The following is a 24648-nucleotide window of genomic DNA, read 5'->3' as shown; positions in this document are numbered from 1 at the left end:
AGTGCCTAAATGGAAGGGAACCTATGAATTTTGGAGCTCTTTCTAACATACAATATCTTAAACGGCATGTTTTCCCCGCAAACAAGATCTTCATTAATTTATAAAACTCACACAAAGTGATGGAAAGGAGTTCTTGGTCTGATACAGCAGCATAATGCCCTATGGGAAAGTACTTTCAGAAATAAAAACCAATAGTGTTCTACTTTGACTATCTTTGTAGATTTAAAAGATGATTAAAAAAAACTCCAGTAAGTTCTTTGTATTTTAACTTTTGTAGCAGTGAATGATTGGAATTTTACTATCACTCTTATTATAGTACTTCAGAGTACTTATAAATCTATTTTGCAGAAAAGCAGCTTTCATGTTTCACTCAGAAGTATTAATGCCTTTCCTTTACTACAGGAGAAAAGATGGTAAGAAATGAAGAGTTAACTATTCTTATTGTCAAAGGACACTCAGATGAGATCTGTGTTTTGCTATAAATGTGTTCAGTGTGCTTGTTAATATACAAATGAAAGTATCAATACCAATTCTTTAAAATAGTGCATATGATTTCTTAAAGCCAATAGTTCATATCACATTTTCATTAACAAGGACTTTGGATTGAAGTCTATGTGCTATTTTATAAGAGAAGGGAAAGATGGCACTTGGTATGAACAGAATTAAGAAGAATGTCTCCTTTCTGATGAGTCTCTGTGTCATAAATGGAAAAAAGATCAATGTCACTCCCTTAAGGTATGAACCCCTGATGCCAGGCACAGAGTCCCAAGACACTGGTTTCTCAACTGGGGACACAGGAATCTTAGGGACCTCAGATTCACTCCAATCCTATATGCCAGAAACCCTTTAAAAGTTGCCCAGGCAATAAAAAATTTAAAAACAATAAGCCCACTTACTGAATGTTCATGTACCTAGCACTGTGCTAGGTGTAATTTGTACAAACCAAGTTAATCTGGACTGTATGATGGAGGCATTTTATTATTCTCATTTTATAAATAGAAAACAAATACTCAGACAACTTAAATGACTTGCCTAAAGTCACATAGTTGGAGAATAGGGACACCTGAATTGAATCCTGATCTGTGTCACTCCAGCTTCTAAGGTCCTGACCTCCATGCACAATGATGAGTCCAGGCCTTGTTCTGGAACAGCCTGACCCAGTCCCCTCACTGCAGACCATGACCCTGTCTTTTACTACAATGTGAGTGTAGCCACTGTCCTTGGTGTTTTTCTTATTTAAAGTACCCTTCTATTTAGAGTTTAGTCTATTATCTTTTAGCTAATTTAGTTATTTTTAAAAATATTTTTGCTGCCTAGCTCTGAAATTTCTTAAGACCTTAAGTCTACAGAAACTTTTTAAAGTAATCCATTCTTTCAATAAAAAAAAAGGTAGGCATCTTTTCTTCTCAGATTGCTACCCAGTATTCTTCAGTAATCTATTTTTTTTCCTCAGATGGACCACTAAAGGAGAACAACAGGGACTGTTGTGAAAATGCAATGCAATACAATGATAGGTGTAAAAGGTAAATCATGGTGCTTGGTACAAAGAAAGCATCCTGTTAGTTCCACGGCACAGCACACTAAGAGTTCCCTCCTCACAGACTGGTCTAGAACATCCTTAGCCTCTCCAACTATATGGACTGTCTTGCTTGAGTTATTTCTGGGCAATAAGAACATAGACATTGTGATTCTCCATTTAAAAACAGAGAAATACGCTCTTAGTATGTGCCAGAAAACTCAGGAATTGTCCTTTTGACATCATCTAAACAATCATGCCACCCTTTTCTTTTTCTTGCCAGAATTACTTTGCAATAAATGTGTAAATAAAAAGGTCTCAAAGTCTTGATCATTGGGCATTTTGTTACCTAATATTGAGGTCCATGTAACTATGTTTAAAAAATGTTAAATAATATTTAAGTTCAAACAGAATTCTAGTTTTCTAGCACTCTGCACTTAAATCCCAGTATTAACTCATGTCTGGAATGGAGTTATCATTTGTTTGTACTTTCCAAAAAGTCATGAAGGTCAGGAAAATGAAATTTTGTAGTTTTTAGTGGTCACTAATAAATGATTCTATAGTACATTTTTGAGAAACAAATACATCTAGTTCATTTAGAATAAAACCCAAATTTCCAAGGAATTCCATGAGATACACATAATTCTTATTTTAAGATAAAAAAGCTGAGACCTTGAGAAGTTAATTTGTCAAAGGGCACAAAGCAAGTACTACTGGGTTTCTCTGCCTGGGTTTCCCAGACAATAAGCAGGCTGAGAAACTGGTGTAGCCTCCCAATGAAAGGAGCTCATGCAGGCTCAGCATCCCAGGTGTCAGGCGTCCTTCCCACAGAGAACTGCAATATTGCATAGGTCCGAAGATCTTCAGATACTGGGGCATGAGCATCCCAGATGACTCCTATAAATAGCCAGTACCCCAAATGCAACTGGCCAGTTTATTCCTTTCTTGACAAAGCCACTTTCTCACGTTTGCCCTTTAAAAGTGAGACCCTCAACTTCATCAGTGGAAGCTTTGGTTCTGGTATACCATTCTGTGCAGTGGTAAGAGACAGGCAGACATGGGTATCTGTGTCACTGATCTTGCCTTGTGTTATTTCTTTTTATCCAGTAAAGCCTATTTCTTATACCTTGATATAAACTGATGTGGGATTCACCCCAATCCTTTGCCTGACAGGGAGCAGCCTTGATGGAGGTCACTCAGCACCATACTGCCTTTCTACCTTGAATGGAGACATTGTTCTAAATTTCTTTCGGTAGAAAAGAGAATTCCTAAATTAATTACAAGCAAAAGAAGAATCCCCCATTTGTTCAGAAACACGGCCACAATAACTATGCCTGGTATAACACCATTAAAATTAGCCTCTCTTACTTCCTCTACTTCTTTACTCCTTCACCATATAATAAAACTCCTATATACATGTTCTAATATTAATTACTTCTTTATCTACTTTAGTCTACTGCAAACAAACTAGTTTATATTTTAAGACATTTTAAATGTTATCATATTAATTCCGTAGGAAAACACCAGAATTTTCCCCTGCTCCATCTCTAATCTTCCTGCTGTTTCATTTTTCCCTGTAAATACTTAACTTTAAGTTACCTTCACAATTCCTTTCCTGCCTGGGTTGCTCAGATCTTCATGGCTCATATACTTCCAGAACTTGGAAATGTATTAACTTTTCAGCCTTTCTTATTTTATGGAGCAAATAGTTATTCAGAATCTACGATTTACCAGCACCATGACAGGTGCCTGGTATATATTTGAAAATAAAACTAACAGTTTCTGCACTCCTAGAACTTACACTCTACTGCAGGAGAGAGATAATAAGCAATTACATAAGTGTTTATAAAACATCAAATTGTAAAGTTTTATGAAAAAAATAGAGGTAATAGAGAGTAAAAAAAATGAACAAAAATCATTACAGCCTGGCACCCCCTCTGTATCCTCTCTCTCTCTCCCTCTTGGAGACCTCTAATCAGACACTTTCCCCTCTCTGTGTCACTTCACACCAGTACCTCTTCCTCCAGTCCTGCTCTCCTTCTCCTTAGGCTCATCTCTGTCTCCTAATACCTTCCAAAAAATATGCTTTGTATTAATTCACCCAGTTAATTTTAATGGAATTGAAGTTATTTTCAATAAAGTAAATGCTATCATATTGTCAACAACTCACAAAGGAGAGAAATTTAATTTGTGAAACATCATAGTACAATCACTGGACCTCCAAGCTTGTAATGCTCTAGAAATTCACAATCACAGTTCCATCTGGACAGAGAGCTATCAGCCAAACAAGGCCAGATTTATGCATTCTTTTTAAAATTGGTGCTGAAAAAGTAATTTCAAACTCAGCGTCACTTTTTAAAACTTGAAGTGGGCAAGTGCAACTGAAGTGTACTAATGACTTTCAGTGTAGCTTTAGCCTACATTAATCAGGAGTGTTCTCATTGTTTGCAGATAGACTTTATAGAAATGGCTTTGCAAGCTTTTGCTTACTCAGTCTGGCAGTTGGAAGCAGAATAATTTATTTGTGAAGCATCCTTTATGCAAACTATATCCATTCCCCAAATGTTCCCTTGAATTAAATAAGGCACGAGTGTAGACAAAATAAATTAAAGAAAATCATAGCATGCAAATATTATAGAAGGAATTAATTAAAACCTGATGGCATTTGACCAGAAAAAGAAAGGGAGAAACTAATAAGTATGTTCAAGAAAAGGAAAAATAACTCACATGATGTTTGGAGGAAATGGAATGTTGAAAGTGATAGAGAATAGTTGAAACTGGAATTATTATGAAGGGGGCAATAGATTATTTTACCAAAAAGAGAATAAACAGAATTCAGAGTTAAATGCGACTTCTATGTTAGATAAGTCTACAGTTAAATATAGAATAGGATTTTCTTCTAAGAACTTACCACAAATTGCATTCAGCTAAGATGTAGTTGTAGTATATCTGATAGGAAGAATTTTAATAAAGTAGGTTTTTAGGTCTCCTCTGATATATTCATTTCAGAAGTGTAATAACTGTAATGAAATAAGAAGGAATACACTGCACCTACTTGAAAAACTCTGCCCAAACATTTCTGGATAAAGTCAAAATGGTTATGCATTCTTCCAAAATAATGTCACAATGTCTACTACTAAGATAATTAAGCAGTTGGGTCACTGGGATTATTAGATCTTCTGGTTGCCTGTGGGTTTGAAAGGATCCTTTCTATACCAAGCCTAGGTAAAAATTCATTTTAAATGTCAAATACTGAATAAAGTCATGGTTTAGTGGTGATGTTCAACAGTTGATTATAGTATAACATGCTAAGAGGTGCTAGAGAGTTTCACAAAGTTGTTAGAGAGCAGAGGTAGAATTCCTAACCTAGCCTGGGAAGGGTCAGGGAGGACTGCACAACTGGTATGATACTTGCAATGGCTCTTAAAAGAGGACCAAGAATATAAAGTTGACAAGGACATTTTAAACCTAAGGGACAGAATGTGCGAAGACACAGAAGTGTGAAGGTCTCTGACCAACCACCTCCCAATGTTTGGCAATGCTTGAGCATGAGGAGAACTGGGGAAAGAGCAAGAATGAAACTAGAAGGCATGCAGTAGCCAGATGTGCAGGAGCCTTGTTTCAGGGAGACAAGACTAGTCCTATGGGCCAGGCAAGAGCCCAGGGTGGAAAAGACTGGGTGGGGTATATGGTGAACTACATAGCCTGGATTCTTTCCCAAAGGAGGCATCCCCTAACCAGTTTCAGTTGTTTATTGATTGCATAATGTGAATTCAAAATTTTGTATGAAATATTGCTGTGTCTAAAGGAGGAGGTTAATTTAAACTTTGAGAAATTAGACTATAGGCCAAAACGAACACTTCCATGAGCAAATTCAGGTTGAACAGGCTTCCATTGTGTAGCCTCTGCTGTAATATACATAAGAATAGTACATAAATTGAATTAATCCTAACTCATGATATACATAATCTTCTAGATCTAGAAGCTGGATTTGTAATTCTATATTAATGTTATCAATATATTGCCTTGTAGTTTCTTTTCTCTTAAAGGGAAGAAAATATTTGAGTTATATGAGAGCTGCCATTAATCAATGTAACTATATCTTTTTGTATTTTATTCTATAGAACAAGGGTACCCACATTTATATACGTAACAGAATCTTGCAGGATGTTTGTTAAAACTTTAGATTCCTGCCATTAACTCAAGCCAAGAATACCAAAATCCCAGGATCCAGGAATCTGCCTTTTCAGCAAGCTTTCCAGATTTTTCTGATACAACGGTCTCATAAGCACACACTGACAACCTCTTTAAAGAATGTTCAGTGTGAATGAAAAGATCCATCCCATTTTTCACTGCATACACTGAACATGACCTGAAGCAGAAGCTAATCGAAGTCCAGAAAGCTGAGACAATCAGACTTAAAAATTAGACCCTACCTGATGATGGAGGACCTACGTCTGTCTCGTTGAGTCTCCTCCTTTAGACTTGAAATCACTCATGGAGAAAAAACCTGTAAGCAACAGAGAGTCAAGCACTTTCCCGTGATCTGGCTCTCCCTTACATGCCACCTGTCTTAACCTCTAGCCAACATGCGCATAATTACAAAAACAAACAAATAAAAACCTACCACATTGCATTTCTTACCATTCTATGGTCTTATAGAACTTTTTTACACATTAATGCCTTGTAGAGCCTGGGTTTACTGCCTGCAAAGCACTTTCCCCTATTCAATCCTTCACCCAGCAAACACTCATCTATCCTTTAAGACTAGAGCCAACTGAGAGCTCCTTACTGGTAAAGCTCTCCCATAAGCCCAGGTGATTTATTGCTCTTACCTAAGGTTCCCACAGCAACTGGTCCAGATGGTTGTAACAACACATTTCATTACAATTATATTTATTTGACTATTTCTTTTATTAGACCTTATAGCCTAAATAGTAAATTTGGTAGCCCTTCACAGCACCAAGTGATGGAGTCAAGTTTAAATGTAGTTGTGAAATGACTGCCAATGTGGAGGACGCTGGAGTAATTAAGCCACAGACAATCATCCCAGCCCATCCATGGCTGAGTTGATTAACAGTTTAAAATCTTTTAGTCAAATAGAGGTCTATTAAGAAATTCAAAATCAATTCAATCACTAGGTATTACATTTTATATTCCATTGTCTTAATTGGTGAGATCTATTCCACTGTTAACATCTAGGTTGTTCACAGTGTAGGAGTTTTCTTTACCATGAAGTCGTTGTACTAGTAAAGGACAGGATCTCTATTAAAACCCATTTAATAACTTAGAGAGAGACAGCAGGCAATACCATAAAGATCTTGGAGTCAGATAAGCCTAGGTTCAAACCATAAATATACCACTGTGTGACCAAGTTATTTTATTACCTTGAGCCTCTATTACTTCACCTGTAAATTGGAAATTGTCTCACAAGGCAAAGAGCTAATTAGATAATTAAATATAGGAGAACATACTCAGCATATTGGCTAACTCATGGTAATCACTCACAAATTTGTTACTGCTGTTGTTGTATCAAACAGTTGCACCAGGAACAAGTCATGATTAGAACATGCATATGAGAATAAGCCTCAGAGCCTGTTGATCTTACAGAGCCCAGAGTCTGTTCCTTGATTTTTTTTCTTTTTTTTAAAAACAGCTTTACTGAGGTATAATTGATACACAAGAAAACTGAACATACTTAAAGTATACAACTTGATGAGTTCTGACATATATATATACACCCATGAAACCATCACCCCTATCCAGGTAATAACTATATCCATCATCTCCAAAAGTTTCTTCCTTTTTTGTCCTAGAAATTTGAATTTGTCAGTGTGCCAAGAGTTAACTGATCTCTGAGGGGCTGGAACTGATCTCTGAGGGGCTGGTTTATAACAACAAAATTCTCAAGAGATAGGTGGTAAAGCAGACACTAGCAGATTTGTTAATTTATCATGGAAGAAGAAATACTTCCAACAAATTCAGGGCGCTCTTTCCCTGGTATTAGACACAGGAGACTTCAGTAGTTTGAAAATGAATGCGTCATCAGAAGGTCGCTCAGTGACAAAGAATCAGAGCAAAGGAATTGGATGCTCTTGAGGAATATTTTAACAGAGATGTAGAAAAGCCAGCAATCTCTCCTTGTCCCCCAATCCTGTTCACTTTTCTAGTGGTCAGACTGTGTCTTTTGGATAACGTTTTTCTATACTGGGCAAAATTCCTCCTTTTCTAGACTTAAGTAGGTAAGACTCCTCTTTTGTTCACAGGAACATGTACACTGCAGATGACTCAGTGACACTTTTCCTTGTTTTAGCCTGGTCACTTTAGTAAGGTGTAGACACTGCATATAATTCAGTCAATTATTTTATTTATTTATTTATTTTCTTTTATTTTTTTTTGGCTGCGTCAGCTCTTAGTTGTGGCATGTGGGATCTTTCACTGTGGTGTGGGCTCTTCATTGTGGCGTGTGGGCTCTTCGTTGTGGCGCGCAGGCTCCAGAGCACGTGGGCTCTGTAGTTTGCGGCACCAAAGCACGGTAGTTGTGGCACATGGGCTTAGTTGCCCTGCGCCATGTAGGATCTTAGTTCCCCCATTCTTTACCACTGGACCACCAGGGAAGTCCCTCAGTCAATTATTTTTAAACTGTATGGTCATGTCCGCAGATAATTAAACTCTTGGATGTTGTGTGCTAAGTCCTATGAGATACCCTCACAGAGGATGGTTTTATCTACCTACAAGAATTGAAGTCACCTTGCCGTGGCTCCTTTAGAAACGGCAGCACCAGTATTCACTGGTCCCACTTAGACTCATGAAACATTTTCATTTTACACTGCAGAAGGACTAGCAACTTTGACTCTGTAATGTGGCTTCACAGTGAATGCCGTGGTCATTTCTCAAGGATACTTGGTATTATGGCTGGTCTTCTCTTCACCTTTAGTAGATGACTTACAGAAAGATTTAAATGTGCTTCAGAAAGTTAAGCATGTCAGCACATGTCAAAACACTTAAATTATAGTGATTTGATGTCAATATCAAAAGACCTCTTGCTATAATTAATGTCCTCCATGAATTGAGTCTCTTTGAAATGACTTTTACCACACTCTTAAACAAGTTGACTGCTGCACATATTTCCTAATTGAAATATTCCTAGCATTAATTTTTATGGAATTAAAGAATTTTAAAGGCTAGAAATTATTTGATCTTTCTCAGAGTGGGAAAATTTTGTCTCCAATAAGAGCTTAATAAAGGAAACTCCTTCTCTCTATTAATAGAGAATGACATACAATTTAATTTGTATCTACATGGTAAGAAAAATTGTTATTGTGAAATAATAAAGTTCAGAAAAGGAAGGTGCGTCATAGGTCTGGATATTGGGTACACAGTAGGGACTCAAGCAACGCCAAATGAGAGCTTTCAACTTGTCATCATGGTGTAAAGCTTTTATTACAAAAGAGTTTACATTGCTTTTGACTTGAGATTACTTTTTAGAAATTTCTCCTTCACTTTCAAATTAATAAATGGTTACTGAGCACTGGCTAGGCGAGCAAACACCATGCACTAGTCAGGAGCATAATTTTTCTGGTTTATTGATTTATAGACGTGCAAATTTGCTTTGCTTCGATTTGATTTTATAGGCCATACTTCAGCTATGTTTGTCAATTTCTAAATGATTTATTCTTAAAAATAATAAAATCAATAATAAAAACATCTGGGCTTGTAGTCTCCTGTGACTTGCATAGAGCCTCCAATAAAACTACTGAGTTAACTGTTTTCAACCTGTTATACAGTCGGGGAACATGTAAGTTGTGCTCAGTGCTGGGAACACAGTGTGAAGGAAAACAAATGAGGTGCCATCTTTAGTCTGTGTGACTCCTTGAAGGCTTGGACTCTATCTTATACTAACACGTAGACCTCCACTTTGGGCTATGTCCAACCACCAGGGCTCCTTTCGCGATTTTTAGGAATGTACACTTTGCCTGGCAGTCCTCCGCCCAGCTCTTTGGCTGCTGTGGGACAGTGGGGCTCACACTTTTCCCACTGGCAGAGCACTGGACACACGCTGTTCTCTGAAGGAGTATAGCTGACCTGGCATACAAACGAGGAAGATGTTTTCTGCAGAAATAGGACTCTACTGCCTGAATAAATGATATAATTATAACCAGGAATATATTGTTTCACATATTAAAAAGCTGTTGAATAAAGCAAAATTGAGAGCTTTGAAAATAAATTTGAGCCAGTGAAAGAAGAGTTAAGTATTTAAATAACATTATTTGAGAATGCTGATGAACTGAAGAATCAATGAGCACTTTAAGGTTAAGAGAGGATATTCAATAGTCGACCTTCATTGGGGAGGAGGACACTAATCATGACAATCATACTCAGCAAATGTGCTCAAAGTATATCCAGGACGTGCTCTCCAGAGGTTCTGCCTACCCTCACCTGCCTGACCCATAAACGTGACCAGCAGAACAGTCAGAGAGGTTGGAGAAAAGAGGCAAGGGCAGGAGTACAAGACTTTCCCACGAGCTGGCACGGGATCCTCATCAACCACATGCACGTGCAGAGATTCTGACACTTGTCCAGGATTTGGGCACTGGGCTCAGCAGATAGGCAAGTGTTCTTCCTGCTGCTGTAATGCACACGTGTGTATCTAGGCTGCCGAATGAGCGCAACTGCATGGGGAATTCTCCTGAAAACAAGGATCGTGCCTTATCCAGCTCTGAGTTCTCTGTGCTGAAAATGGAGCCTTCACATAGAAAGAATTCTTTAGAAGTTCGCTGTATGTATGAATGACCACAATAACATTTTTCTAATCATATATAATGTAAATAAGGCACCTTGTAAAGACAAATTTAATTCAACACCAAAACTCCAGTTACAATACAACAAGGTTGACGCATGCACTCACTCAAGTCACTAACATCCTGTTTTTGAGCATTTTTCCTCATGGCCAGTTTGGCTGCTATAGGCCACATCATTCCCCAGTGTGCTTCATCTTGGATAGCAGAGAGAATACAGAATGACGTTTCAAGGAGCCTGCCTTGCCTATGAGGTAAGCAGCTAGTGTCCTTCAAGACTTAAAAAAAAATTAGATTCATTTGGCTAAGTGGTCTTAGAATATGTTGTAGGAAACTTAGTTATTCAAAATTTAATGAGGCTCTATGTTGTCATTTTTGTTTAAAACATGAAGTATGACTGCTAATATTTTGATAAATTAGAAACCTCTCCTATCCTTTCCTACTTTTGTGCTCCTCCTGTCTTCTACTGATTCAGTATTTGCTAGTCATGTACCAGATGTAAGTCTAACACCATTGTGTGAAAAATAATAATAATAAAGAAAGAAGAGAGGGAGGGAGGGAGGAAGAGAGAAGGAGAGATAACTTATTGCTTTTTAGCATAGAGTCTATGATTTATGCTAAAAATCATAAATTATTATAAATCATAAATTATTATAAATCATAAATTAAATAAAATTTTAAAAAGATTTTATACATTTTATACAGGGGGTCATCTCATGATTTTTAAAAGCCACACACACCTCCAGAAAAGGAAATCAACCAGAGGATACTTATAATACCGACCTGGGAAATAGTTTTAAAGACTTCTGCTATGAGTTGAATTGTGTCCCCCAAATATTCATCTGTTGAAGTCCTAACTCCCCAACTCAGAATGTGACCTTACTTGGAAATAGGGTCATTGCAGATACAATTAGTTAAGATGAGGTCATACTGAGGTAGGGTAAACCCTTTCTTATAAAAAGGGAAAATTTGGTGGGATTAGGCTGCAGCAGAACTGGACTGGAGCATACAGAATGGCTTCACCCAAATGCCTGTTCTTTCCACATGGTGGCTCCAGCAGAGCGGCCATACTTCTTCCATGGTGGCTCAGGGCTCCGAGACCAAGTGTTCCAAGAGCTAAGAAGCGAAAGCTGCCACTTTCCTAAGGCCTGGACTGAAAAACTGGCGCAATATCACGTCTGCAATATTTTATTAGAGCAAGCACAGGGCTTGCTCACACTTCAGGGGAGGTGACACAGACCCATGTCTTGTCTTGGAGTGTCTAAGAATGCGCAGGCTTCTTTAATCTGCCACGTGACTCTTATCAAAGATCATTCCAGGCGTACTTTGAAAAAACATCACATTAATTATAATTAATAGATCATTTTGATTTTTCCAAATCTTTTTTCAGGCAAGGGCTTATGAATTAAGGGGCTAAACATATCTTCGAATCAGCCCCTACCTTGTCCCCTTCAGTCAGCATTTATGTGTCTCATTATATCCTATGTGTGCATTCAATTTTATAATTATGTTTATAAATGAATTCATAACTGTTCAAAAATTATAATATCCTCAAAGCACCTTATCTTGTATAATTTCTCTCAGAAGATAAAAAAGGTGGTGGGGGGTAAGATTTAGATACAGAAACGACCACAAGACCATGCAAAGATGAAGGCAAAGACTGGGGTGATGCTTCTGTAAGCCAAGGAATGCCGAAGATTTCTAGCAGACCATCAGAAGCTAGGCAAGAGGCAGAAGAGATTCTCACAGCCCTCAGAAGGAACCAACCCTGCCAACACCTTGACCTTGGTCTTGCCTCTTCCAGGACTGCTAGATAATATATTTCTGTTATTTAAGCAGCCCAGTTTGTGATACTCTGTTATAACAGCCCTAGCAAATGAATACACCTTCTTTGAAGTCATTGACTGGAAACAATAGTGTCTGTCTTGTCAAGACAGTCTACTACCACACTCCCACCCCCACTGAAATCACACTGTGGGACAACCTTGAGCTCTGCCTTAGCTGAAGCGTTAAAAATCACTTAACATTGAAACAAATGCTTTATCTTATCTGGTGATTACACAAAGCAGAAGCAGCACTAGATCAGAGGTGCTCCTCTAGAGCTTTCCTATTGTTTACCCTGAGCAAGGTGAGGCCAGGGAGCCGATGACTGATACATCACATTATGTTAATGTAAGAGATATTAGTAAGTTCAAGGGCAGGGATGAAGCCTTCTCCTTATTGCTATTCCCCATAGATTCCAGCTCAGTGCTGAGCACAGAACTATTACTTATTATTTAATCTTTGATATAAGACACTACAAGTCTCTTCGAGAGTTCCTTTTGTTTTAAAATCTTCTGAATAAAAATATAAGTAAAACAATTTTTCACTATTTGTAAATATCAATAACAATAGGTAGAAAACAAACCAGTGAATTTGTTTTATTCCTGAGAAAGCTTTTCAGTAGGGCGACCGCAAAGAAAGACAAGCTAGTCTCTGTCGCCATCTAGTGTGGCAAGAGGGTTATAACAGTATAGAGCTTAAATTTAAACTCAATCCTTCCAAGGATGGTTAAAACTATAATAGGAAAAATGCAAGAGTGTAGAGCTCACATGTAGAGCTGCTTCCTATTTCGACACAAGGTAGGCCAGTGTAGCTTTTCGTTGCTTGTTATCTTGTGCTGGTTTACAGAGCATGAGCTCTGTGATGAGCTATTTATTCAATTATCAAATCTCTATTCAGCCACTACTATTTTCCAGGCACTGTAATGGTAATCATAAGTGGTATAAGACACTTTATCCACAAAATAGACAATCATGTGATATAAGGGAGTCATACTTAAATGTGTTTAAATAAATTTATTCTGCCCTTGCCACACTACCAGAAATATTCAAAATCTCACCCATTTGAAGTTACTCTGTCCACTTCAGCCCTCCCTCCGTCCATTTGGATCCATTCTTGCTTGCTTTCATCTCCTTGGACTTTCTAAGCCCTTGGCTTTGCCCCCAGGTTCCCAGTTCAGGCTGAAACCACCTTTTGTTTTGATGATTCTTTTGACCACACTTCTTTGACTTTGCTCCTCAGAAATTTTTCTTAAACATGAGTTTTTAAAACTCTAACTTCTATGCCAGCCTTAGAGAACCCGAACAAACCAAATATTATACTAGGAAGCAAAAATGACACTACATTAAATCTTCAGCCCTTGAGGTCCCTGTCCACTGGGAATGAGACAATGTCTTCTTTACTCTCTGTTTAGGAAATGCAGTACAAACACAGTTCTGTGCACCCAGCTGTTAACAATTACCATCACCCCCCCACCCCCCCACCCCCCACCTAAAGCATCTGCTTTGCTGGTATCCGAGTTCAAGAAAGGTTCCAGAAAGCTTATCCCTGCCACCACGAAAGAAAACTCACCACTACTTGGAGAGACAATCAGTATGGACTTTGGCAGGCAGATTACTTCACAGGACTCCCCAGTGTTTCCCAGAGCCAGGTACTAGTTTTAATAATAGGCCCTGAGTATGTTCCTGAGGAAGTATGAAATAGCCAGCCATGCTCTCTCTTCTGGGCTGAATTGTGTCTCCCACAACTCATAAGATGAAGTCCTAACCTCCAGAACTTCAGCATGGGACCATATTTGGAGATAGGGTTTTTAAAGAGATAATCAAGTTAAAATGAGTTCCTTAGAGTGGGCCCTAATCTAATACTACTGGTGTCCTTGTAACAAGAGGAAATTTGGACACACAGAGAGACACCAGGCAGGTGCATTCAGAGAGGTAACCATGTAAACACACACGAAGAAAGCAGCCATCCACAAGCCAAGGAGAGAGGCCTCAGGGGAGGTCTCCTCAGAGGTGAAACCAACCCTGCCAACCCCTTGATCTTGGATTTCCAGGTACCAGCACTGGGAGAAAATAAATTTCTGTTGTTCAAGGCACACAATCTATGGTATTTTGTTAAGGAAGCCTACCAAACTAATACATCCTCCTATGCAATAACCCTAATCTTGGTTTAATGGTCTTTCCCCTCTAGAAAATTTAACTCCATGGAGTCTTCAACTTGAGTAAAAACCCTACTTCTTAGAAGATGAGGTTGTCTTTCCCATAATCTTGACTCTTCTTTGGGCAAGTTAATGATTACTCAGCCAGACTTACGTTCGGTCAGGATGAAAGATTGTCTTCTTTAAGGGAGATCAGTAAAGAATCGAAGACATTCTCTCAGCCCCACATGTTCATTAGGTGACTTCCCTCATGATTTATCTATGCACATAGACCCTCCTAAAATGATTGAAAGTGACACATCTTTCATGTTGTTCCCAGGAGCTTCTAGAATGTGTCAAAATAAGACATTAATTAAGCACCTGCAAAGCCAAATTCTGATCTCCGCTGAGAGCTCATTTTCCTCTTTTCCCAATTTTCTCAAATTACGTTCAACTCTAATGTTCTAACTCCCCGAATCAAGTTATACTGCATGGTGAACACCAGATGGCAATATAACCCAAGTTATACACATCTCAATCTATTCTATCTCAGCACTCCAACTCTTCCCATCCATTTTCTTTGTCAGAGCTTTAATTTCAGTTTTATTTTTAATCCCTTCTCCCCACTCTCACCAAAGTGATACTTTTTAAAATTTAAGCAATATTCATATTGCTTTTCTCCTGGTTAAAAAAAATATATTTCTTTAGTACCTAAAATGTGAGCTATAAAGCTACTAAATTAGCATAGACAACCTTGTGTGACAATTCCAGCTTTACCACCTGCTACTCCCTCTTCATATACAATGATCATATCACACCAATCTACTTATTTTTTTTCTGAATGCAAAATGACATTTTACAACTCTAAATTTAAATACATGTTATTCTATTTGTCTTGGAACTCTTTTCTTTCACATACTCATTTGGATACCCTTAATAACCTTCTGAATGCAACTCTGGTATCAACTCTTCCAGGAAGTCCTTTGTAATCCATTCCCAGATCACAGCAAAGGTTACTCACTCACTCCCATGCCTCACAAATGATTCCACCTTTACACTATATTTCTAGACTGAGAAGATGGTAAGGGAAGTGTTTATACCTTTATCATCTTCTCATCACCAGCACCTAACAAAGTAATTGAAAATTGGTGAGTGTTAATTAAACGATTTACTCAAGATCAGAACAGAGCAGGAGAAACATGGTGTTTGTTTGCTTGCTTGCTTGTTTTATGTGGGGGAAGAGGGAATGGGAATATTAAAAATGTTGATTTTGCAATACCTAGGTTATCCAAGTAAGAAAAGCCCCTCAATCCAGTAGCTCCTATGCCCAAGTGTTGGCAAGAATACAAAGTTGAAACCCTTGTGCGCGGTTGGTGAGAATATAAAATGGTGCAGTCATTATGGAAAACATCATGCAGCCTCCTTAAAAAATTAAAAATGGAACTGCCATATGATCCAGCAATCCCACTTCTGGGTATATACCTAAAAGAACTCAAAGTTCTTTTATCACTGAAATATCACTCAAAATATCACTCAAATATCACTCAAAGTGATATTTCAGAGAGATACCTGTACACTCATGTTTAATGCAGTATTATCCAGAACAGACAAGAGAATGAAGCAACCCAAATGTCCATTAACAATTGAAAGGATAAAGGAAATGTCGTGTATACATATAATGGAATATTCTGCAGCATTAAAAGAGAAGGAATTCCTGTCACATGCTACAACGTGAATGAACATCAAGGACATTATGCTAAATAAGCTGGTCACAAGAGAGCAAATGCTGTATGATATCCACTCAGATGAAGTAGTCAGACTCATAAAAACTGAAAATAGAAAGTTGGTTGCCAAGGATGGGGGCAACAGGGATTACTGTATAGTGGGTACAGAGTTTCAGTTTTGCAAGATGAAAAAGTTCTAGAGATCTGATGCACTATAACGTGAATATGCTTAACACAACTGAACTGTACACTTAAAATTGGTTAAGATGCTAAATTTAACCAATTTTGCCATAGTTAAAAATTTAAAAAAGATGATGTATTTCAGTCCCTTCCATTTACAGACTAGAAGAAAAGAGGCAGAATGTAGGGACATGGGCAAGGAGAAATAGCAAGATAAAGTCACTTAAAAGACTTTAAGATCAAGAACAAGGCAAGACATTTCTTTACACTTATAATAAAATATCAGAAAGGGAATGTAAAAAAAAAAATCCCTTTTAAAATTGCATGGAAAAAAACCACTTAGGAATAAACCTGACCAAGAAGTTGAAAGACATATACGCTGAGAACTATAAAACATTAAAAAAGGGATAAAGATGATTCAAAGAAATGGAAAGATAGCTCATGCTCTTGGATTGGAAGAGTTAATATTGTTTAAATGGCCATACTACCAAAGCAGTTTACAGATTTAATGCAATCCCTATCAAATTACCTATGACTTTTTCCACAGAACTAGAACAAAAAAATCCTAAAATTTATATGAAACCATAAAAGACCCAGAATTGCCAAAGCAATCCTGAGGAAAAAGAACAAAGCAGGAGGCATAACCCTCCCAGACTTCAGACAATACTGCAAAGCTACAGTAGTCAAAACAGTGTGGTACTGGCACAAAAACAGACATATAGATCAATGGAACAGAATAGAGAGCCCAAGAATAAGCCCACACACCTATGGCCAATTAATCTTTGACAAAGGAGGCAAGAACATACAATGGAAAAAAGACAGTCTCTTCAGCAAATTGTGTTGGGAAAGCTTGACAGCCACATGTAAATCAATGAAGTTAGATCACACCCTCACACCATATGCAAAAATAAACTCAAAATGGCTTAAAGACTTAAACATAAGATACAACACCATAAAACTCCTAGAAGAGAATATAGGCAAAACATTCTCTGACATAAATCATACCAATGTTTTCTTAGATCAGTCTCCCAAGGCAATAGAAATGAAAGCAAAAATAAGCAAATGGGATCTAATCAAACTTACAAGCTTTTGTACAGCAAAGGAAACCATAAACAAAATGAAAAGGCAACCTATGGACTAGGAGAAAATATTCACAAATGATACAACCAACAAGGGCTCAATTACCAAAATATACAAACAGCTCATACAACTCAACAACAAAAAACACAAACAACCCAATTGAAAAATGGGCAGAAGACCTAAATAAACATTTCTCCAAAGAAGACATACAGATGGCCAGTAGGTACATGAAAAGATGCTCAACACTGCTAATTATTAGAGAAAGGTGAAGCAAGACTACAATGACCTCACACAGTCAGAATGGCCATTATTTAAAAATCTACAAATAATAAATGGTGGAGAGGGTGTGGAGAAAAGAGAACCCTCCTACACTGCTGGTGAGAATGTAAACTGGTGCAGCCACTATGGAAAACAGTATAAAAACTGTTTTCTAAACTAAAAAACTAAAAATAGAGTTGCTAAGTGATCCAGCAATCCCACTCATGGACATCTATGCAGAAGACAAAACTCTAGTTCAAAAAGATACATGCACCTCTATGTTCATAGCAGCACTATTCACAATAGCCAAGACATGGAAACAACCTAAATGTCCACTGACAGATGAATGGATAAAGAAGATGAAGTACATATATATAATGGAATACTACTCAGCCATAAAAAAGAATGAAATAATGCCATTTGCAACAACATGGACAGACCTAGAGATTATCATACTAAGTGAAGTCAGAAAGAGAAAGACAAATACAGTATATGACTTATATGTGGAATCTAAAATATGACACAAATGAACTTATCTATGACAAAAAAACAGACTCACAGACATAGAGAACAGACTCGTTGTTGCCAAGGGGGAGGGAGGGGGGAGGGGGGGACTGGGAGTTTGGGATTAGCAGGTACAAACTATTATATGTAGAATGGATAAACAACAAGGTTCTACTGTATAGCACAGGGAACTATATTCAATATCCTGTGATAAACCATAATGGAAAAGAATATGAAAAACAATATATATATATAACTGAACCACTTTCCTGTACAGCAGAAATTAACACAACATTGTAATTCAACTATACTTAAACAAAATAAATTCTTTAAAAATTTTTAAAGAAAAGAACAAGGCAAGAATATCCACTATCACCACTACTGTATAACGTTATATTGGGTGTCCCAGGTAGTGCAATAAGGCAAGAGAGATAAAAGGCGTTACAATTGGAAAGAAGGAAACTGTCTTTTTCACAAAGATTGTGTATATAAATAACTATTAAAAAAACCCAATGAATCTATAAAATAACTAATAAAATTAATAGGAGAACCTACCAAGCTATCAGGCTGTGTCAGGTCACACAAACCAATTGCATTTCTATTTACCAACAAGAAACAATTGGAAAATATATTTTAAAACATCATTTGTAAAAAAAAAAAAAAAAACATCATTTGTAATACATTAAAAATATAAAACAACTGAGAGAAAATTAAAAGAAGACGTATAAGACTTTTATAGTGAAAGCTACAAAGCATTGTAGAGAGAAATTGAGGAAGACCTATTATAGAGATAACTTGTCATGGATTAGAAGACTCAATGTTATTTAGATATCATTTCTTCCCAAGTCAGTTTACAGATTAATGTTATCCCATTCAAAATCCAGACAGAAATTTTGGAGAAACTGACAAGAAGATTCTAAGCTGATATGGAAATGTAAAGGAACTGGAAGAGCCAAAACAATCTTGAAAAAGATGAATCAAGTTGGAGGATTTACACTACCTCATCATTAAACTCAATATAAATCTATAATAATCAAGTCATTGCAGTACTGACATAAAGAAAGACAAATAAATCAATGAACAGAATAAAGATGTAGAGAAAGAAACACACATATATGATCAATTGATTTTCAACAAAGATGCCAAGGTAATTCAATGGGGAAAGGATAGTTTTTTCAATAAATAATGCTGGAACAAGTATATACACCATATACAACAATCTATTTGAGGTAAATAATAGAACTAAACATAAATATTCAAACTATAAAACTTCTTGTGGGGCACACAGAATATCATTTTTACTCTGGGGAAGACAAACATTTCTTACATAGGATCCCAAAACATCAACATGTATTAAAAGAAAATTTCAAATATCATGATTTTCAAAATTAAAAATTTCAGCTCTTCTTTCATTATGTTTGGTATTAGCTGAAGTTTTCCATAGATGTCCTTCATTATGCTTTGCAAGTACCCTTTGTTGTTGTTGTTGCTGTTAGGTACTATTTTTATTTGTTTCCAGCTTTATATAGGTAAAATTGACAAATAAAAGGTATATATATTTATAATGTACAATGTGATGCTTTGAAATGTGTATACATTGTGAAATGATTATCACAATCAAGTTAACATATCCATCCCTCATATAGTTATTTTTGTGTATGTGGAGTAAACATTTAAGATCTACTCTCTTAGCAAATTTCAAGTATAAAATATAGTATTTATTAACTATATTCACCATGCTGTAACTAGACCTCCAGAACTTATTCTTCCTGCATAACTGAAACTTTGTACCATTTGACCAACATCTCTGCATTTTTCTCTAATCTTGAGCCCCTGGCATCATTCTATTCAATTATCCTATGAATTCAACAGAAAGTTGAATATATTTTCATGATCATTGTTAGTATATAGAAATGCAACTGATTTTTGTATGTAGATTTTTGTATCTTGCAACTTTAGTGAATTTGTTTATTAATTCTGCTTTTTTGCTGGAGGCTTTAGGGTTTTCTATATATTAGAAAATGTCATCTGCAAACACAGACAATTTTACTTCTTCCTTTCCAATTTGGATGCCTTTTATTTCTTATCCTTGTCTAATTACTTTGGCTAAGACTTCCAGTACTATATTGAATAGAAGTGGCAAGAGTGGGAACCCTTGTCTTGTTTCTGATCTTGGAGGAAAAGCTTTCAGCTTTTCATCTGTGAATATGAAGTTAGTTGTGGGTTTGTCATATATGGCCTTCACTATGTTGAGGTATATTTCTTATAATTTGTCAAAAGTTTATCAGAAAAGTGTGTTGAATTTTGTCAAATACATTTTTCTGCATCTATTGAAGTTATTAGCAGGGGCTGGTCTGGATCCTGGGGCTGCAGGTGCCAACCTAACCCTGGTGCAGGCCTGGAAGCTGTGTCACTGAGGCAGGCATTGAGCCTGGGTCCACGGGGGCTGACGTGGACTCTGCGACCTTCGGGCCTGGACTGGCACTGTGGCAGCCAGGAGCCTAGATATGGAAGGGCAAGCCTGGGATTGCAGGTGCTAGCATGGTGCCAGGGTTCACTGGGGTGAGACTGGTGCTGGGGTTCATGACGAAGTAGGGTACACACTACACTCTTCTTCCTCCATGAAGTAGGAGTCTCTCTATGAACCGCACTGCTTGGGCTTGCGAGAAGGATGACATGGGTAATGCAAAACTATTGTTTTACCCTCTTTAATGGGTCTTTTCTTATTTTTGTGCTGAGTTTCAACGAAAACCCAGAAGTCTTTACCCATCTTTAATCTCTCACTTGGAATCCTTAGCTCTTGTGTAGGTATTTTCATTTGTGGATAGTTGTTCAAACTGATGTTTCTGTGAGGCAACAAGCTCTGGAGACTCCTAGTTTACTATATTGCTGATGTCCTTATGAAAGTATCCTTCTACTACTAGTTCACAGAGAGTATTTTATCATAAATAGCGTTTGAATTTTCATAAATTTTTAAATTTGCATTTATAGACATGGTCATAAGAACTTTTTCCCTCTATTCTGTTAATGTGATAAAATTAATTGGTTGATATTCAAATATTAAACTGATCTTTCCTTTCTTGTATAACACCCACTTGTTCATGATATAATACCCTTTTGATATAATGGTGGATATTATTTGCTAAGATTTTATTAATAATTATTGAGTCTATATCCACTAGTGATATTGGTCTATAATTTTCTTTTGTCATAATATTCTTGTCAGGTTTTGCTAGTACCAGATTATGGTGGCCTCATAAGAAAGGTTCATAGGTGTTCTCTCCTGATATATGGAAGTATATCCTCTTCTCTGAGTTCATATAAATGTTTCTGTAAGATTGTTTACTCTTTAAATCGACGAAATTCACTAGCAAAGCTGTCTCTCTTGCAGTAATATTCCCTCTTTCGTTCCTGAAATGTTTAGTTTGTGGTTTCACTTTTTTCCTTAATGAGTTAGCTAGAGGTTTACCAATTTCATTATTCTTTTCAAATAGCCAACTTCTGGCTTTGTTCATTTCTCTGTTTTTTTGTGGGTTGTTTTCTAATTCATTTGTTTCTGCTCTTCATTATTTCCTTCTACTTACTTTGAGTTACTTTGGTCTTCTTTTTCCAGCCTTAGTTGAAATCTTAGATAACTGACTAAGAACTTTTCTTCTATCTTACTATAATCATTTAACACTATTCCTTTCTGTCTAAACACTGCTTTACTGCATCCCACAAATTTTGACATATTCTATTTCCATGATCATTCAACTCAAAATATATTTTAGTTTCCCTTGTGATTCCTTCTTTGACACACTGTTTATTTAGGAGTATACTGCTTAATTTACAAGAATTTTGGAATTTTCTAATTATTATTTTGATATTAGCTTAAAATTTCATTCTGTTGTGGTCAGAGAACATTTTCTGTATGTTTTCAGTGTTTTGAAATTTACTGAGATTTGTTTTATGAACCAGCATATCTCTATCTTGGTGAATGTTCCATACTCACTTGAAAAAACTGTATATTCTGTAATTGTTGAATAGTGTTTACAAATGTCAACAAATCAACTTGTTTGATAGTATTTTTCAACTTTCTGAATCCATACTGAATTCTTCTTTACTTACTCTACCAATTATTGAAGGTGGGTGTTAAAAATTTCCCGATATAATTATAGATTTGTCTATTTTCTCTTTAGTTGTGTCGATTTTTGCTTCATAGATTTGAAGCTATGCTATTAGCTACATATACATTTAGCTTTTATTTTAATATCTTCTTGATGCTTTGACCTTCTTACCATTTATCTCTGGCAACATTCTATTTCTTGAAGTGAATTTGCCTGCAATTAATATAGCCATTCCAGCTTTTATTTAGTCTTTGATTGTTATTTCTTTCTCCAACCTTCTACTTTCAACCTCTCTGTATCTTTGTCCAAAGTGTATTTTTTAAAACAACAAAGTTGTATCTTCCTTTTTTATATCCAGTCTGTCAATCTCTGTCTTTCAATTGGAGTTTTTAGTATTTATATTTAATGTAATTATCAATATGTTTTGGTTTAAATCCATTATCTTTCTATTTGCTTTCTATTTGTCCCCTCCATTTTTCTTACTTGTCTTCTTTTATTTCTGTATTTTTGGATTAATGAAGTCTTAAATTATTATTATTTTATTTCATTGTATCTCCTTTATTAGCTTTTAAGCTAAATTTATTTTTAGGATTTATAGTGGTTGCTCTTGTGTTTACAGTATGGTTCCTCAATTTCTTTCACTCTATGTTGAATATTAAATCACTTAATATAAAGTGTAAAAACCTTATGACAGGAATTTTCTATCTGCCCAAGGATGAAGGAGTTAAAGCAACTAGCCTGTGATGCATTCACTTTCTTTACCAGGTGGAACCTCTTAGGAGAAAGAGAAAAAAAAGACAGGCTTCCCGGTATAGACCCTTTACCAACTGGATTTCTGAGCAGAGACTAATGATATTTGAGGGAGTGAACTGACCATATCTATTCAATGCCCTTTCCAGAGTGTCCCCGGATAAAAATCACTTACAGTAAATAAACCCTTCTATGGTTATAGATTCTTCTATAATACATGACTCCCTGAAGAATATTTCCTATGCTACACAATAGCTGGGGTATAAACTAAGATGCTTCTTAACTTAAATGCTCTGTGTGAGGTAACTGCAAATCTCACTTAAGACCACACCCATTATTTGGGCCAATATGCCTGTCTAATGCATGGAAAAACAACTTGGGTTTCAATGGAAATCTAGAAGTATTTACCAAGCCCTTCTTTTTGGTGGGACTTGAATGCCAAACTCTGTCTCCCCAGCTGTGAACTTTTTATTAAAATCTCTATTCAACTCTTTAGCCTTCCAATTGTCACTTTCCCCTGGGTTCTAAGAAGTCTCACTCTCTTCATGCCCAATTCAGTGGTCAGTCAAGGATTTGATGAGAGATTTTACATAGAGTTTAGTTTCCTCCTTTATAGCTCCTTCTTTTCCAGGATGTATCCCTACATTTCCAGCTGCTCTGGCAGCCCCAAATGCTAATCTGATTCCTCAGATCAAGACTGCTACTTTCTGCTTGAGTACCATCTGCTACATGGACTCGGGAGTGCCCTGTTGATCTCACTCAGTCTGGTTCACATCTTTCAGGGGTTGGATTCCCTCCTGTTCTGCCTGCTTTTGATCACTCTCCAGTGTCATAAAACAGTTGTTTTTTATATTTGATTCAGAGTTTATAATTGTTAGTAGCAGGAGAGTTAGTCTGATCTAAGTTACTCTGCCAAAAGATACTCTATCGTTACTAGAAGTTGGAAATCTAAGATGTACTTTTCAGGAAGATATGACAGACTTCCTTCTGAGCTTGGTATGAAATAAGAGGGGGGGAAAGGATCAGGGATTACTTCTAGATTACTGGCCTAAGTATGTGAGTAAATGCTATTGCTATTATTGGAGATAGGGAAGAATACAGACTCATAAGCATCAGGAAACTTGTTAAAATTTTGGCTATTTCTTTTTCAGACAGAAAATATCATGGAGGTTCTGAATTTCTCTGAATTTCAGTGTGCTTCAAGGTAATTCCAAAGCAGAAGTACGGTTTGGTGCTTTATACATAGTAGGGAGTCAGGTCGGCAACCTTCTTCCTCAGTCTTAGTCACTGCCTCCATCTTTTCTAAAATTCATTAATTATGTTTTATTTTTGGTTGCGTTGGGTCTTTGTTGCTGCATGGGCTTTCTCTAGTTGCCGCGAGCAGGGACTACTCTTTGTTGCGGTACGCGGACTTCTCATTGCATTGGCTTCTCTAGTTGCAGAGCACGGGCTCTAGGTGCACGCGCTTCAGCAGTTGTGGCTCACAGGCTCTAGAGTGCAGGCCCAGTAGTTGTGGCACACCGGCTTAGTTGCTTCCAGACTAGGGCTCGAACCCATGTGCCCTGCATTGGCAGGCGGATTCTTAACCACTACGCCACCAAGGAAGTCCCACTGCCTCCATCTTAACTTTGTGAGTGTATCTCTAAAGTACAGTTCTCTTCTGACCCTTCCCCCTAGGCATAATCAGGTCAACCTATATGATTTACTTCCAGCCATATAAGCCTTGGTCTACAGGAATTGAACAAGTGAGTTGGAAATGGGACTCTGGGTCAGA

General features: G+C 36.9%; 1 long non-coding RNA gene across 1 annotated transcript in view; it reads right to left on the bottom strand.

Annotated features, from left to right (window-relative positions):
- Positions 1 to 24648, bottom strand: part of LOC137227613 (uncharacterized) — a 435344-nt gene that overhangs the window by 311382 nt on the left and 99314 nt on the right. Inside the window, exon 3 of the long non-coding RNA XR_010944933.1 lies at positions 5953 to 6026. This is a non-coding gene — a long non-coding RNA (uncharacterized lncRNA). The remainder of the gene's footprint in view (positions 1 to 5952; positions 6027 to 24648) is intronic.

Source organism: Pseudorca crassidens, chromosome 7 (assembly GCF_039906515.1).
Source record: "Pseudorca crassidens isolate mPseCra1 chromosome 7, mPseCra1.hap1, whole genome shotgun sequence".
Taxonomy (NCBI): Eukaryota; Metazoa; Chordata; class Mammalia; order Artiodactyla; family Delphinidae; genus Pseudorca; species Pseudorca crassidens.
This window is presented reverse-complemented; position numbering and strand designations above follow the sequence as displayed.